This window comes from Ursus arctos, unplaced genomic scaffold (assembly GCF_023065955.2).
Source record: "Ursus arctos isolate Adak ecotype North America unplaced genomic scaffold, UrsArc2.0 scaffold_10, whole genome shotgun sequence".
NCBI classification, from domain to species: domain Eukaryota; kingdom Metazoa; phylum Chordata; class Mammalia; order Carnivora; family Ursidae; genus Ursus; species Ursus arctos.
In genome coordinates, this window is record NW_026622764.1 from 50,482,674 (window position 1) to 50,500,789 (window position 18,116).

The 18,116-nt window shown below is 40.2% G+C and overlaps 1 long non-coding RNA gene across 1 annotated transcript; it reads left to right on the forward strand.

Moving 5' to 3' along the window:
• Positions 1-1,393: 1,393 nt before the first annotated feature.
• On the forward strand, positions 1,394-15,252 carry LOC130542995 (uncharacterized). The gene is made up of 3 exons (XR_008957971.1): positions 1,394-2,686; positions 4,128-4,318; positions 15,041-15,252. It is a non-coding gene; the product is annotated as an uncharacterized LOC130542995 (long non-coding RNA).
• Positions 15,253-18,116: the final 2,864 nt, after the last annotated feature.

Consider the following 18,116-nt stretch of genomic DNA (forward strand, 5'->3'; position numbering starts at 1 on the left):
AGATGATTTCCTTGAAACAACTTTAAAGAGAACAAGCTTCACTAGCGAATGTGATAACCTAGCACATAATTATTTATGAAGTTCTCACAGTGGCACCTAGACACTTAGAGATATTGATGCATGGCCTGGATGCATCCAGAACCTTATTAGACTCAGGGTGCATTTACAAATGTAATAAAGGCAGATGTTTAATGGATTCACACTTTAAAAAAAAAACACAAAACTCACTGCCAAGGCACTTGTAAATGTTCAGTAGTTTCATACTACCCAAATACCAATCTCAGGAGAAATAATAGTAATAGAGCATAAGTAAGTGGGCTTTAAGTTCTTGGTCTGCAGGGCATTAGTGCCAGAAAACAAAATGGTAATTTAGGACAAGTCAGAATTAGTCATAGCACATGCTTATATTTCTCTCTTGATTTGTTTCCTTTTGCCTTTTAATTTTTAATAATTTGTAACTCAATTTTCTTTTCTTCCGTTTTAATGTTTTTCATTCCACTATTCTTTCTCCAGAAGTTCTTTTGTTTCTATTCAGAAAATCTAGATAGCCAAGGACTCTTTGGCACAAATCATTTCCTTTTAAACCGATGTATGGGGTTAACAGATACCCCTTTTCTAGCCAATTCCACTGAAGCAGACTATCTGTAGAGAAGGATTTTCGCACCAAACGAATGTTTTAAAAATTTAAAATACATCTGTATTTGGATCTGTGGTCTATAAACAGCAGGAAACCTGCAAGGCTCTAAAACCTGCCATCTCCCCCCCATTATCTCTCTTTTACAAAGCTTTCTGTGGCCCATCTTGGCAAGCTCTCAGTTCTTCCCTTTCAGGCAAGTTTACCTTCACATGCTAGGCAGCCTTTGGATTTTTCTGACCTTACCCACAGATGTCACCTCAGAAATGATGCATACCACTCAGCTCAATTTGCATCATTACACAAAAGGGACTCTCCTTGGAAACCTTTTCTGTGCTTCTCAAACATAATAGCATTTCAAAAGAATGTGTTCTTTTTAAGATAATAACTGCTGTTAACTCCCCCACTAGATCTTGCTGAAGGATTTGACAATTAACCCAGCTTACCACTGGCTTGAAATGATTTGACGGTGATTTAACTCTTTGGGGAAATGGTTCTCTTTCACTTACTACTAAGCTTTTTTTTTTTTTTTTTTTTTTTGCTTCGCTTTGCTTTTCAATGTATTTTAGTGCATTTAAATTTCATCTCTGTTCTTCTATGCTTATCCTTTGGAGTACAAATCCATTTTTAGTTGTGTGTGTTTGTGGTTCTTAAAGCCATACAGAATTGTTGTGTTATGGGCTGAATTGTGTGACAGTTCCCCTGACCCACCCCCACCCCCTACTGCCCTGGCCAATCCATATGTCTAAGCTGTAACCTCTAGTACCTCAGAATGTGACTATATTTAGAGGTACGGTGTTTAAAGGGGTGATTAAGGTTATACGAGGTCATACAGGTGGGCCCTGATCCAATCTGACTGGTTCCTGTACAAGAAGAGGAAATGTGGACACACACCAAGACATGAGGAATGCACACACCCAGAGAAAAGACCATGTGAGGACACAGCAGGAAGGCAGCCATCTCTCTGCAAGCCCAGGGGAGAGGCCTCAGAGGAAACCAAACCTGCCAATACTTGGATCATGGACTTCCAACCTCCACAACTGTGAGAAAATACATTTCTATTGTTTAAGCTGCCCAGGCTATGGATTTCTGTTATGGTGGCCCAAGAGGATGGACGCACATGGATTCCAAGCGGTCGTTGTAGCTTTGGCTTGAAGCTCTTCAGTGTCAGGGAACGTATCACTCCTCACTACCTATTCTATTTAGGGCAACCCTTGGGGAAAGTATTTCCTCCTCTTCTGAGTAACTATGATTTCCTGCAATAATTCTACTGCCTGAAACAACATCATGATGCACAAAGGGCTATCCCTGAATCTCCACAGAAGCCCAGTGCTTTCAAAATACAATTATAATAAGCTGGTTAAAAATGGCTTTACGTCTTTGAATTGTCAGGGAGTGCCTCTGAACTCCTCTAGCTATCTACACAGACTTAGTTGGTGAACCCAGACTCCTCTGTCCCCACTGCATCCTTTAAGGCTGTCTGGTCCCTTCCTAGCTCTCTCATTCATGCTGCCTTGACCACTATCTTGCTGGTCTTCCTGTCTGTAGCTTTCAGTCATGACAGCAAGAAGTTATTTTATGAACATTAGAGGGTTAGTAAAAGACTCTGTGGGCTAGTCACCCACTTACTACCCCCTTGACCATTTTTATTTGGTGAGATTAAATTATGATGAATAATGAAGCCTGCCGTAAAGAGAAATAAGACACCTGAAGACAGTTTAGGAACACCAGATGGGAAAGACAAATGCTTTGCCTCGCCCAGAATTTGCATGTTCCACTAACCTCTAAAAGACTGTTTCTGCCCCTGCCACTGATGGTCTACTCGGATCATAGCAGCCTGTTTACGATTTTCAAGTCTGAATTGTATTTGCACAGCCATCTCTCCCCATCTCACTCAGGGTAAAACCTGAGTCCGTGAAATGGCGCCCTCCTGCCCGGCTCCCCATGAGCCCTGTGACCAGTGTATCCCCCTGCTCTCCTCAGATGCCTCAGGCTCGCACATCGTGGCCTTTGCTGTTGTTATTCCCTCAGCTTGGAATTCATTTCTCCCAGGTATCTTTCTGAATTTTGCTCAAATGATACTTTTCATTTTTTCACCCTCCCCAGTCCCACCAGGAAGAAGAATATTGATGATAATAGTAATAGTAATAAAAACACAGTACTTCCTGCCATTGTTTAAAGTTTTACAAATGGTATCCCCACTCAGCACTCTTGGAAAGAGGCACGATGTAGACTGTGTAAGTGCAGGGCCCCTGGGAGGCTCAGTCGGCTGAGCATCCGACTCACGATTTCAGCGCAGGTCAGGATCTCAGAGACTGAGCAACACCTTAGCCTCTCTGCTTCGTAGGGAATCTGCCTGAGATTCTTTCTCCCTCTCCCTCTGCCTCTCTCCCCCTCCCCCACTCTCTCCCTCTCTCTCTCTCAAATAAATAAATAAATAAAATCTTGTGAACTATCTAAGTGCCGTAGTTAAGGACACATATTCTCCACTCTCTCACATATACCACCCTGGGGAACTCACATGATGAAAACTATTTCAAGGATACAGATCAATGTAAGGGGCACTTACTTGCAAAACTGGTTCCAATCAGATATTTTTTTTATTTTTTATTTTTATTATTTTTTAAAGATTTTATTTATTTATTCGACAGAGATAGAGACAGCCAGCGAGAGAGGGAACACAAGCAGGGGGAGTGGGAGAGGGAGAAGCAGGCTCATAGCGGAGGAGCCTGATGTGGGGCTCGATCCCAGGAATGCCAGGATCACGCCCTGAGCCGAAGGCAGACGCTCAACCGCTCTGCCACCCAGGCGCCCCAGATATATTTTTTAAAAGCTACATTTGGTGGACGCCTGGGTGGCTCAGTTGGTTATGGTTAGTTGGTTATGGTCAGTTGGTTATGGTCAGGTCATGATCCCAGGGTCCTGGGATCGAGTCCCGCATCAGGCTCCCTGCTCAGCAGGTTGCCTGCCTCTCCCTCTGCCTGCTGCTCCCCCGCTTGTGCTCTCTCTCTCTCTCTCTCTGATAAATAAATAAAATCCTTAAACATTTTTCTAAAAAATTACATTCGGTGAAAATACTCTGTGTGATACCATAATGATGGATACATGTTATTATACAGTTGTCCAAACCCGTAGGATGTACAACAGCAAGAGCAGATCCTCGGCAAACTATGGACTTTGGGTGATGATGATGTGTCCTTGTAGGGTCGTCAGTTGTAGCCAGTGTAACCACCCATGGGGGAGGTTGATCATGCGGGAGACTATGCATGTGTGGGGGCAGTGGGTGTATGGGAAATCTCTCCACCTTCCCCTCAAGTTTTTTCCCCTAAAACTCTAAAAAATTCTTTGAAAAAGAATGACATTTGCAGGCTTTTGCATGGATCAGTATAAAGGAATGCATGAACTGATCACACCTGGATTGCTCAAGTATTCTTTTCCTTTCTGCCTAGATTTAGGTCAAAAATGTAATTCTTAGTTCACTCTCTTCTCACAGACTGGGTCTCAGGGAACATCTGGAACAGTCCTAATGGGGGTTGTTTTCAGCGGATGTTGGACCTACCACCAGCCTTGGGGGCCTCAAAGATTCATCTGAACCTGGCATGGTTACCTCGAAGGAACACGTGACCTGTCTCCTGTGTGTTTCTGTGGGCGTTGGAACGGAGTGTGTATCATGCTTTACGGCAAGTATGTCTTTATCTGTCTGCTTGACTTCATATACTCTGAGCATTTTACGGTTGGGGTCTTTAAGATTTATGATAAAAGTCTTGCTCAGAAACTCAAATAGTGCAGAATTGAAAAGTCCCTAATGTCCCCATCCCTTCATGTCTACTCCCGAAGTTGTCCCCTGTTAAATTTCTGAAATACCTTCCTGAATTTATAAACAAGCAGATATTTATACATAGCAGGCGTGATTATTTTCAGGACACCACATTTAGGAGTGCAAAAGTATAACTTAAAAAAAATCTTAAACAAACAACAACAACAAAAAATAACATCTTAATCTTTATTTTGAGTCCCAGTTCTGTCAAGTGGCAGAAAATATCTGTCAATGCAAGGGAAATGCAGGCATTTCAAGGTTTTCTCAGTCAAGTGAGGAACTTCCTCTCCTTCTGTCTGCCCTGGATTGTTGTGCTAGATTCCAGGGGGATGGAACAGAGGCTTTGCAGAGGAGATGGCCAGCTATCCGTCAGTTCTGAACACACAGGCATCTATCATGGCGCCCACCACCACTCCTGGCCCTGGGCTGCTGCTGCCTGTCAGTCTTCCATATTGGCATCTGGCACAAGCCAGGTAGCTGAAGCTGCGTCTGCTGATGATGTTGTCTCTTGCTGGCCCAGAGGTCTCAACTGCTGTTGATTCTTTAAGGGAAACCAGACGCTGCTTACTGGGTCCAGCCAGTGAGTGAAGTGGTCCCAGGCCCATCTGCCCGGCATACCTTATACCTGTCTCTCCTCTATCCTGTGCCGTGACAGCAAAGAAAATTCTGTGGGAGCCCTAGACAGGAAACTGGACCCCCCACGCTCTGGGCTCAGCCCAAGGTGGGCAGCATGCTGACTGATCCTCATCGCTGGATGGTTCCCACCAGCTCTCCTCTCTGCTTCTCCTTTCTCTCTTGGAATATTTTATCCAGTCTCAAGCAGAAAAACTGGCTCTTATATCAACATTCATTTTTTCAAAGCTATTGTTTAAGCTATTGTCTCTGCCAAGAGTTTCAGAAGGTCTATTTTGAAACTGAAAAGCTGAGAATTGATTCTTTTGTTCTCTGTTCCATGTGGCCTTGCTCCCCTGACGCCCGGGCTGCCCGGTGCTGCCTGTCATGGGTGGAAGGTAATGGCCCTAGTGGTGATGGTGGGACAGGAGACGAATCATAAATACTTTAAAGGATTATTCTACCACATCTATAGATATCCCTTTTTTGCCCGCAAGTGCAATCCCTCCATTCTCTCTGTTCTATAACTTGTTTTTTCCAGTCAGTGAAATTTTAGGGATATTTTTCCAGATCAGGATATGTATGCTTACCTCATACCTTTTCACATTTGCATAATATGTCATTGTCTCCATATATGCTATTGTTTATTTAATTAGTCCACTGTTGATGGATATTTAAGTAGTTCCAAGTTTCAGCTTTTCAAACAAAGCAACAATGAGAATACTTACAAGAACATATTTGATTATTTATATGAGATACCCATAGTGTACTTTGCTAGAAATAGAATTGCTATCTCACAGAGCATATCCATTTTACAGTTTGGTTCTTATTGCCACACTGTCTCTAAAAATGTGTGCCAATGTACACTCCCCAAAAGCATTTAAGAACATCAATTATCTACAACATTCATCAGCACTAGGCATTTGTCAAGCTAGAAATTGGTTTCTTTTAGATTCTTTTTTTGTGTAAATTGCTCATTAATTACCTGAGACTATCTAATTTCTATTAAACATTCTTTTTTCTTACTGATTTGTACAAGATCTTTATATGTGAGAGAAATGAGGCCTATTTTGAATAGTTTTCTTGATTTGCTTTGTTTTTAACTCTGCTTATGTCTTTTTTTTCCCTGTAAATACATTAATGTTTGTTAGAGTAAAATCTACAAAATCTCTCAAATCTCTACTTTTCTACCTTTCATGACATCAAGGAATAGCTTACTCCACTCTAATAATAAATGAATATTACTTTATATGTCCTTATATTGCTTTTTTCTTTCTCTATTTTAGACTTTATTGCAATTTATTCAAGTGTAAGGTGTAAGGTGGGGATATAATGTGATCTTTTTTCAAATGTTTCAGTACCATTTATTGAATATCATATATCGTCTCCTGTGTAATTTTCATGAAGTAGTACTAAATTTGGTTATATAATCTAGTCTTAATAATTTTTGTGTCATCTAAAATAATCAGGGTTTGGGGTCTTCTCTTCTTCGTCTTTCCCAATATTTCTGATTACAAATCTTCCAGAGAGTAGGCAGAAGTAATATTTGCTTGTATGTGTGTCTGGCAAGGACAGGAGACCAAAGCAAATGGCACCGCTTCCCTCACCTTCCTCCCAAAGGACCAGAGCACCTGCGAATGGATACAAACGGATGCTCCCCAGAGAGGGAGTTCCTGCTCCTAAGGGCTCACAATTTCTGTTAGCAGTGTCAGGCTTGTTGCTAAAGGTGTTCCTAGTAACTTAGCAGGCTGTTCTGTTGGAAGGTTGCGAGACTTTCATGGTGTCATAATGCTGAGGAAGTTATAGCCAAAATGCTTGCTCTGAAAATGCAGAAAATCCATCCCTTTGGAAGATTGGAATCCTGAGCCTAATGCATCTTCCTTCCTCCTTGGCTGACACTTTCTGAGCAGAGTAAGCAGGTGGTGATACCTTCTCACCTTTCTCAAGAGTTGGAGTGAACCTCGAGCTCAGCTCCAAATTCCTGTACAATGACCGTGAAAACCACGAAATTAGCATGAACGTAAATGTTACATGGAATGTATGAAGATGACAAGTGCTACAGAAAAAAGCAAAGCAGAATAAGGTATGTGGGAGATCCCACGTGCCCGGGGAGGGAGGAGCAGGTTGCAATTCTAAATAGGGCAGTCAGAGTAGGCTTCTTTGAAAAGTGACATTTGAGCAAAGGTTTATAAGAGGCAAGGTTGTGAGTCATAAGGGCTTTTGAGTAAAGAACATTCCAGATAGAGGGAGCAGCCCTCGTGAAGGTCCTCAGGTGGGACATGCCTGGGCATTGAAGGTATAGCGACGGACAGCAGCATGAGTGAGGGGAAAGCACAAGGAGACAAAGCCAGAGCGGTAAGGAGTGGGGGTGGGCACAGATCATGTGGGCCTTGAAGGCCTACTGTCAAATTATGGAGCCATCATACCTCATTTTTATTATTATTTTTTCATAGTCCAAAAGACTATTAAAAACCCATCCATCTAGCACTAAAATAATTCAAGTAATGTATGAAGAGTCAATTAAATTGGGAATTCATGTTTTCCACTACAGAATAAGATAGGTATTTATAGGGAAAAAATCCAATGTTATACTATAAAATAACTAAGTATACTATTGAGTAAGCTAAACATGTTCAGATAAATGAGTGTGTTATATCCTAACCTCACTAAATTAAGCCTATTTAAATGAAAGCTACTGTTCAAAGCCAAAAATACTATTAGGGGTGGAGGAGAAAAAGAAATGGGCAAGATAGACCTATGCGTGTTGTAGATGGCTCTTTCTTAACTTCTTTCTCACCCAACAAACAAATAAGTAAATTAAAACAGAAAGAAGGAAATGACAAGAAAAAAAAAATATCTGATGACATTTTGTCACTTCCTTGGGAACATTTATTTGCTTATTTTTTGAAGAGGGACCATTGTCTTGGACCAGAGCTCAGAACCAGGAATCAGGCTTGTGTAAGCGCTGCTGGATCTTTGATTTGCACTCGCTTGGTAGGTGTAAGTGCATGACTTCCCTTCCAGACTTGGGTTTCCTCTTCAGCAGAGTAAACTAACTAACTAACTAACTAGATAAATAAACAAATAACTCTCTGGCACAAAGCACTTAAGCATTCATAGCCTAAAATTTTTTTGGTGAAAGATTTGAAAAAATTAAGAAAAAAGTTTGTTTCTATCATGTTATAAATCTTTTTGGTGATCAATGCTGATTTAATTTATTCAGCAAATAGTTACCAAGCGTTAAGTTAGGTGGAAGTAGAAGCTGTTGTGAAGAGCCTGGGAGAGTGGTTGGACAGGTAAGGGAACAGAAAAGTATCAGAGAAACAAAGCAAGGGGAGAGGTTCAGGAGGAAGCAGATGGCCAGCTGCTATTGCAAAGAGATCAAGTATGTTAATGCTAGAAACTTCTGCTGGATTGGCATTTAAGAGTTCATTGGTGAAAGAGTTCATTTATTAAGAATGGTTCTGTTGAGCATTGTGTTTATAGCACTCTGACCTGCATTTTATCGTTGTACTAAGGTTTGTCTGTTGAAATACCTAGAGTGGTAGCTGTGTTCCTGACTTGGCCCTCATGAATATGCAGGGCACGTCAGTTAGGTCCCGGCTGAAGTTTGAATTCACTGGGTAGGTGGGGATCGGTGGTACTTCCTATCCCTCCTCATCTCTACGTGCATCACTGGCTTGTATGGAAGCCAGGAGATTCCTGGGGAGAAAGGAAATCTTGCTGAGTTGTAGACACAGGTGTCGACACGTGGAGAACTGACGTGTGAGTGAGTCATGAGGGTAGGGGCTGTGATGAAAGGTAATAAGTGCCTAGAAGAACATGGGCCCTGGGGCAGAGAGCCCACCATAAAAGACGTCAGGTGCTATGAGGTAGAGAGTTCGAGAGTCAAAAGAGAGTAGTGGCCACAACATGAATGAGTCTCAACCAGGACAGAGAGTTTGTGCCCTGAAGGAAAAAAGCTGTCTGCAAACCAAAAGAGGGACCTTAAGCTGTAATACCTCTACCCCAGATAATTTGCTGTGGGATCCCTTATCAGACCTTACTCAGGTGGAAGAGAGCTGCCATTCACTCAAATATGCCAATTTCTCCTAACACCAAGAGCTTTGAGAAGATCTGCACCTTGGAAGGGCAAGGGCAATGTCATCAGCAGAGCCTGACAATAAGCAAAGGTGACAACAACTTGGACTGATCCCACCTGCCTAGAAGTACCTTCTGGGGACCCTCCAAAACTTTGGGAGAGCCAAACGATATTTTATAAGAAGCCAGAATCAATGTAATTTAGGTTACAAAGGGAAAACAATGTAATTGACTATGTCTCAAACTTGTAGGGAGGGAAAGATTTTTGAGACCCGAAACAATGGAAGAATTCTCTATTTTATATCACGGAAGCTTTATATCTGGAATTTTCACCTAGATTTAAAAATTAGTGTACAAATTGCAGATGATAGTCTCCTATCACTTTTCACATTAGTTATTGTAGATCTTTCCTTGTTTTAGATTATTAAATTTGGTTTCTCTCTCATGTGGCCGAGTTATGCCCATAGTTGAATAATTTTGGTAATACAAAAAACCAACTCTGGCTTCAGTTTATCAATAAAATTGCTTTCTGAATTTCCCAATATGTTTTGTCTTTATTTTTTTAATAAAAATCAAGTTTCCCCTCCTCACCTCTCCTTTGTTTCTCTGTGTTTTCCCAAATTCTTTTGGTATAAGAAAAGAAGGAATTTAACATTTATTGAGCTCCGTGTGTATGAAGTTTTAGTATTGATCAAGATTATGTTTGTCCTTTGGTAGTATTTTCAAACTTTAAATTTGGTTCAGAAACAATTTTCATTGTTCTCTTTTTGTGTCTTAGATTTTGTAACAATAATACTTTACTTAAGATACTTAATTACTGTTGCTGTGATCGTCACCTAAATCACTCAAGCTTATTGTCCCTTGCTATAGCCCCAATCCTTTGTAGTTTATCTTGTAGATGCAGATTGTGTTAAAATAGTCCTTCAGGCTCTACGTTTGCAAAAGATTTCTCCTGCCTTAAAGAAAAACAAGCAACAACCAAAAGCCCAAACAAATCAACTAATATATAAAAAAAATAGCATGTTGGCATCATGATGGGTTTGTAGTGAGAATCAAGTGTTTTTAAGAGATCTATGGTAATTTTATTCTTAGGACTTGATTATGTTTTATTATATAAGTTTAAACATCTTTTACTCTGAATCTTTGAATGATAGCTCTCTCTCTTCTCTATCTAGTTCTGTTAAACATCACATGTCTGTATAGTTCAAGAACTTGACAGGTAGATATCCAGGAATAATTCTCCAGATACTCAAGAGAGATTTCCTGTTCTTTCATAACTGAGGACAAGTAGTTTCAGTGATTTCTTTCAGTATGATCTCTGTGATAATTTTCTTCTCTTTTTCTTTGGCAACACTATTCACAGATTGAATTGGAGAGATGTTTCTTTGGGTCAATAGGTTTCTTTTGAATTGCTTTAAATTTTAAATCAACTCTCTTAGGATTTGATATTTATTACTGCTGAACTTTTAAAGATACCTACTGCTCTCTTAGCGGGTTAGGCTGGAGGAGGCCCCTGTGTTGTTCATTTCTTCCTTGCAGGTTAATTCAGTGGAACTCCCAATGGTCAGGTGCCAGTCTCAACTGCCAGTTCAATTTAAAAAAAAAAAATTTGTTGTATATTTTGAAGGAACTATTACTTCCTTGAGAACGATGACCTTAGACCAGCAGAACCTTAAGCTGCAGGGGTGGGAAGCAAACATTTGTGGGTTCCTGCATGTGCTGGTGAGAGTATAGATCCCCATCCCCACACCTTGATTCCTGGACCGGGCATCCTGCCTATGGGAGAAACACCACTATATATCGGTCACTTCGATCGTGGGTTCAAAGCATGTACTCCATCCTATGAGGCAGCACTCCAACCTTGTACCATGTCAGCGTCCCTAGAGGCCTCTAGACAATGGGGACTTGGGAAGATCAGTGAATTCCATGGACATGGGGCCGCTGCACCACTCTTTTCGCTATAAAATTAGTTCTTTGGTCAGAAGCAATTGCTAAATTGATTATTTTCATTCAACTCCCTAATCAATTCAAGTTCATTTTGGTATATATCATCAAGTATCATTCTAATTGCTCGTTTATAGTTTATCAGAGAAAATGATCTCAGTTATACTCAGTCTTTGTTTCCTCTTGGTCATCATGTCAAAAAACAAAAAAGACAAAGGAGATGACAAAGAAGTGTGAAATGCTCTGATTGATTTCATTATTATGAGAGTATTGGTCCTTGTTCCAATTAGTAATTCAAAGTCTCCTTGTTTGCCTAAAATATATTAAATAAATTAGCTAAGTAATCCTCAAAGTATTCAAAAGAAAAAACCTGAAAACAAAAGATTCTTAAAAGGAGCTTCAACTTTTTGGTATGTCATGAAAGGGATATTTGATAAATATAAAATTTTAGTACATGATTTATTGGGTAAATTGCTATTGATTATATTGATTGATTAGATGTGATATAACATATATAAGTTTATAGATTTTATATATATATAAATAGATTGGTTTTATTAATTGGTTGCATTGATGTTGATATTTAGAATTTTTTTCTTCGGCTAATAAAACCCTGCTAATAGTCTACTGTGCAGCTTTCCAAGCCCTTTGGTATGCATGTATATATGGACACACACAGGTTTTTGTTGCTTGTTTGAAATGGGGCATCATACTGTATATATTGTCCCATAAGTTGCTTCTAAATGTATTAGGATGTTAATGTCTATGTGGATGGCTGTGACCAAATGGTTTTAGGAGTTGATTTTCTAAATCAACCTAATGAGAATTAACATTAAATAAGTAACATTTATATAAATAATTTATAATAACATAAACATTTAAATATATAATATTTGAGCCTTGCCATGCAGGAATAAGATACAGTCATATCTTCTTAAATGCTCTCTAGCTAAATTTTATAGTTTTCTTCATATAAATCTTATACATTTCTATTTATCCTAGGTATTTTATATCTTTTGTTACCATTATGAATAGGATTTTTGAAGAGAACAACTGATTATTACTATTGATTTTTGTAAAAAAAAAATAGTCTGTAGCAGTAATTGTGAACATTTTTGTCTTGCTGTCTTGGTTTTAATGGATAAATGTTAAGTGTGGTGTTTGTCTTTATTTCTGATTGATATCCTTTTACAAGTTGGAGAGTTTCCCTCTTTTCTTAGTTTATTCAGTGTGTTGTTGGGAGTGGGTATTGAATTTTATCAAGTGGTTTTTAAGGGCATCTATTTTGGGATGATTTTTGAATATTTCTCTGAGGAAATTTGATTGTGAAGACGTAACAGCCAATTCAGTCATTATCGTTTGGATCTTTATATTGGTGTGCAATTGCCAGGTACAAAATTGTTATATTTATTGAAGAAGGCCTTTAAAATCATTCTGATAAATCTTAAGATTAGAGCTAGTTATGTTCTAGTAACGTCGGATTTGTAAACCGTGCTTACTATTTGAATTAATTTTATTGAATTGATGTATGGAAGTCAATTGAGTCTTACAGAAGTCAAGCTTAGAATGGAAAGCATAGTAATATGGAATTAAGAGAGGTTGTTTTTATGTTTCTTCCAACAAATGGTAAAGCCATTTATAAATTCATGCACAAACTAAGAACAGCCTTATGATCTTTACAGAGCATCTGCCGAAGTAAATTATAAATACCTCTGTTAAACTTTGAAATTATATTGGAAAATATCATAGTTATGCACAATGGCTGACGAAGATGAAAAATCACTGAACATGTTTAAAACTTCTAAACTAGATATGAATAAAGTACAAGCTCCTAACTCAACACCCAGGGAGAATGGAGTGAAAGGAACATGTGTAGAGATTAGTTAGGGGGACTGAACAAGGTGGTCTTCAAACGCTCGTCCCATACTACTGCCAACTCATGCCCTTGTCTTCTGGCCCACGGCATCCCTCTGAACTGGATTTTTGACTGTTTGGGGCCATGGGAAGCTTAAGCTGGGCAGCCCCAGGCAGAGAGTCTTCTGTACCATTTTTCTTGCCGCCCTGGCCAGCCAGACACCTGGCTTGATGCTCTGAGGACAAGTCAGGCACAGCAGTCAAATTGCGGGGACAGTTGTTCCATAGCCTTTCTCAGTTCACCCAGAGTATTTTTGGATCATGTGAGACTATGGCATCCATTTGATCAAAATCCTTTGGTAAACACTTTTACAAACCACACTACTAAAATAAGGAGAACATTGAACTCTTCTTCCTTATTGCAGTGCCCAATAAAATGCCAAAGTCAAAAACTTGTATCAAAAAACAATTAAATACAGTGTATATTTAAGATTAAGGTTTGATTTTTTTCTACATTTGAAAACATTTTTCTATTCTCAAAATAAGGTTGTCTCTTTCTAAATATTTTTATAGAAAAAGACCTTTCTGCAATGAAGTGATGGTGATAGTAGAGAATGTCTTCCTGCACAATTAGTTATTTATTTCAAGTAATGATCAGTACTAAGATGAACACATATAAGGTGCCGTGTGCGCTTGTAAAGAGGATCAACCTGAGTTCAGGGGCCAGGGAAGGCAGTCTCAAGGAAACGGCCCATCCACTAGCTTCATTCAGGTGGAATCTGTGAAATCAGTCTACCACCTAAATGACGGCTATTAGAATTAAGTATTTCAACATAGTACCCCGTGAGCAGTATTTTTGCTAGTTTCCCTTCCCAGGTAGGGAACAGAGGGTCCAATCCCCCAGAAGCTGGAGGCAAACATGAAAATATAAGTTAGTGCTGCAAAGAGAAAGGAGAATTTGGTCTGGGATATTCCCTAGACTTGAAATATGTTCTTTCCTTCTCTTTCTTGGTGCTTTTCTTTCCTTACCTCCCTAGTTCTATCATCTCCTTATGATCTCTCTGGTTCTTTCTTCTTTTTTCTTGTTCTACCTAAGACAAGGATCTTAGAGGAGAAGACATTAATGGGAGATAAATTTCCAAACCATCAAGGCTAATGAATTCAGAACTGTGTGATGATAAACTCCTGTAGCAGTTGAACAGATTATGTAGACACTTGGTGGTGACAAGTTGTCTTCATTGTGGAGATCTTTCCTTTGGGAGCTCAACTGCAGAAGTCAGGCTGGTATTGCTCAGAGGACAGCAGTAAGGGAAAGAGAGAGGAAGTGAGATGGCTCTGCTATTTGCCTTTATTGAGCCTGTCTAGAGGAACCTAGTATTGTTCTCTGGAGCCACGTTCGTGAACTCTCCCTGGGCCACGTCTCACTTCACTGCATCCTCCCACTTACATACTTCTGAATAATAATTGTCAGTTGGCCTTTTTATCCCCAGAGAAGAAAAGTCGTAAGGAGGCATGAATCTATGATGCCATCTGAATGGAAGGGAAATGGGTTTGTTCTTAAAATACTTTTATTTGTCAAACTAAAATAATAAGCAACTCTCTTGGACAGGTCCTTGGTTGCAAACAAAAATATCCACTCTAGCTAGTCTAAGTGTAAAGGGATTTATGAAGTTATACAGATAGCTTGTCTTAAAGGCTAAAGTGATGAACTCTAGGTAGAAGTCCCAGAACCCCATCGCAGAACTGGCCTCCCAAGTGAGCTGCTGCTTTTCTCAGGATCAGGAATCCAGTTAAAAGCCACCACACAAGCTGCTAACACGGACCACACTGCCAATGGCTGGACCCACCCCTTGGCACGAGCCTGGATCACAGTCTCCCGTGAATATGTCTTACTGGTGTATCCTCAGTCCCAGTCTGAAGCCTAGAGACCAGAGAGGCTGGGAAATGGAGCTTTATGGACTCAGGGAAGGAAGGTATACAATATGGAGAATTATCACACGGTGGAAAGGTTATTCAAAAGATTGGGACAGCTGTGAATGACTGCTGTTCACTTTAACATCCTCCTCTTGGTCTCTCAACTAAAATTTTCTCTCCTTTAGGAAATTCCGGAATCTGGGAATGCTAGTGAGCAAATAATAATCTAAAAAGGGAGCATGAGTGAAGCTTAGTTCCCGAAGGTCTTGGAACCCACACGAAAGAGCTTGAACTTGATCCGGTAGGCATTCGTGTGTCACTGGAGGAGCAGAGGAACGTCACTGGAATTTATATGTATGCCTAGAATCCTTCTCTTTTGAGGATGTTATGTATTTCCATGGACAAAATTAAATTAAAGTTCTGTCTTCTAGACAGTTTTTTCCTTTATCTAATTTTGTCTGTCTTGCTTGCATGTTACCTACTGCTCGTCATCTGTAAAGTAGTAGAATTCCATATGCTCACTGTTGGTCACCCTCAGATAAACAGAGTCTTAGTGTGTGTGAATTTTGACCTTTTAATTGTTAATTCCAAGTGCTTCTGGATTGGTTGCTCTGGATCATGCTCCTTGTTATAAATACTTCTTACTGTTTTCCTATCTTTGCCAACGTTTTAGAGCCAATCCAGGATCGAGGAAGGAGCCAGGGTAATGTTCAACTGTGGGAATACCTGGGGCTTATCACTGGTCTCTCTGAACCTATAAGCTCTCAGGGTGGTTCTAGTTATAGACCTCTGCTCTCTATAATTATGTGGGGAGGCTGGCAGAGAAGTAAGCAACAAGGCCAGTCTTCTCCGTGTGATTTGACATTAGGACTCATGAAGTCCTCCGTGGATGTTAGATAAGCTAGATTGTGGTTTGGATTTCAGGGTCCTGGGTGATGAAAAGTTCATCAGTGATCAGATACAAAAGAATAGGCAGACTTGCCACATAGCAAAAGTAGTTTCTTCTTGGGCAGAGGCAAGACTAAATTAGACCATGAAAAAACGAACCATCAACAGTATTACTAAAAGAACTCCCTGTATTTGAAAGTCTTGGCTATGGGGAGCCAGGCTGGTAAAGAAACAGTGGGCTGTCTTTGGCAGAGTGGCCCCGGTGTTACAAACGCACAGAGAGCTGTTGCCCAGGAAACAGTCTTAGCTTTAGACAGGACCACAGGAGCTGAAGGAGACAAAGATCCAGAGGGGTGATGGCTCGAGATCTTAGTGGTCAGGCTGTCCCCATGCGAAAGGGGGAAGAGTGCATAGCTGGTTCTAACTGCTTTTCAGGATGAGACCTGCCAGAAGCAAGGGCATTCAACTGTTCTGCAGTGAGGGCGGGTGACCGGACTGAACATGATTCAGAGGCAGAGGGAAGATCTCAGAGAGGAAACTAGAATCCCTGCTGAAGAGGGAGCTCAGGTGCTTCCAAGGATGCAAGGTGCCCTCTGAGCACTGTGGCTAGAGAGTTATGGTAAGATCATGTGGGGACCTCGAGAAGCGGAGTCCCCCCATTCCATGGCTCCTGGGTGGATAACTCATGGGCGGCAGCTTCTTGAGGTTATAAAAAGGTTTCTTCCACTGTTGTACTGATCTCCTCCCCTCTGACCTAACAAAAATCAGAGGAATGTTGGCCCTTGCTCTCCTTTCCCCCCACGTGTGGTGGGGGTAAATCCCTATGCCCACATACACTTTGCACAGAGTCGTTGGAGCATTCCACTCTAAATAAAGCAGTGAACAAGACCAGGCATGTGCTTATATGATGCTTACAGTCTGAAAGGGAAGCAGTTAGTAAACAAAAGTTAGTAAACAAATGAACAAATAACATATTTGGCAGTGATCAGTGCTGTGAAGACTATAAAACAGGGGGAATGATTGAGAGAGACTGAGAAAGTACTTTAGTTTGAGTGGTAGGGATAGCCCCTTAGGGGAGATGACACTAACCGAAAAGAAACCAACCACGTGAAAACTGGGGAAAGAGGATCACACAAGGAACAGCTTGTGCAAAGTCTCCAATACATCCAATAGGGGGTTAGTATCCACCATATAGAAAGAATTTATGCAACTTAATATTTAAAAGAGCAACCCTATTAACAATGGGCAGAGGCTTTGAATAGACATTCTTCCCAAAGAAGACATACAAATGGCCAGCAGGCACATGAAAAGATGCTCAACATCACTAATTATCAGGAAAATACTAATCAAAACCGCATCGATATAGCCACCTCGTATCTGTCAGATTGGCTATTATCAAAAAGGCAAAAAAATAGCACAGATGTGAGGAAAAGGAAACCCTTATGCACTGTTGGTGGGAATGTAAATTGGTGTGGCCACTATGGGTATGGATCTTCCTCAAAAAATTAAAAATAGAAAAAAAATAAATAAAAATTAAAAATAGAACTACCATATGATCCAGTAATTCCACTTCTGGGTATTTATCCAAAGAAAACAAAAACATCAATTCAAAGAGATATATATATACCCTTATGCTCATTGAAGCATTATTTACAATAGCCGAAATGTGGAAACATCCTAACTGTCCATTGATAGGTGAATGGATAAAAAAGATGTGAGATATATATAATGGAATATGACTCAGCCATAAAAAAGAATGCAATCTTGCCATTTGCAACAATATGAACCAAGTGAAATAAGTCAGACAGAGAAAGACAAAAAACATATGATTTCACTTATATGTGAAATTTAAAAGACAAAACAAATGAACAAACAAAACACAAGCAGACTCATAGATACAGAAGACAAACTGTCAGTTACCAGATATGACAGACATTGGGGGGATGGGTGAAATAGGTGAAGGGGACTGAGAGGTATAAACTTCCACTTATAAAGTAAATGAGTCATGGGGGTGTAATGTACAGCAGAGGGAATATAGTCACTAATATGGTAATAACTTTGTGTGGTGACAGATGGCAACCAGACTTATTGTGGGGACTGTCATAATGCATAAAAAGATCAAATCCCTATGATATACGGGGCACCTGGATGGCTCAGTCGTGAAGCGTCTGCCTTCAGCTCAGGTCATGATCCCAGGGTCCTGGCATCGAGCCCCACATCAGGCTCCCTGCTCAGCGGGAAGCCTGCTTCTCCCTCTCCCACTCCCCCTGCTTGTGTTCCCTCTCTTGCTGTCTCTCTCTCTGTCAAATGAATAAAATCTTCAAAAAAAAAAAAAAAATCCCTATGATATAAACCTGAAACTAAAAGGATATT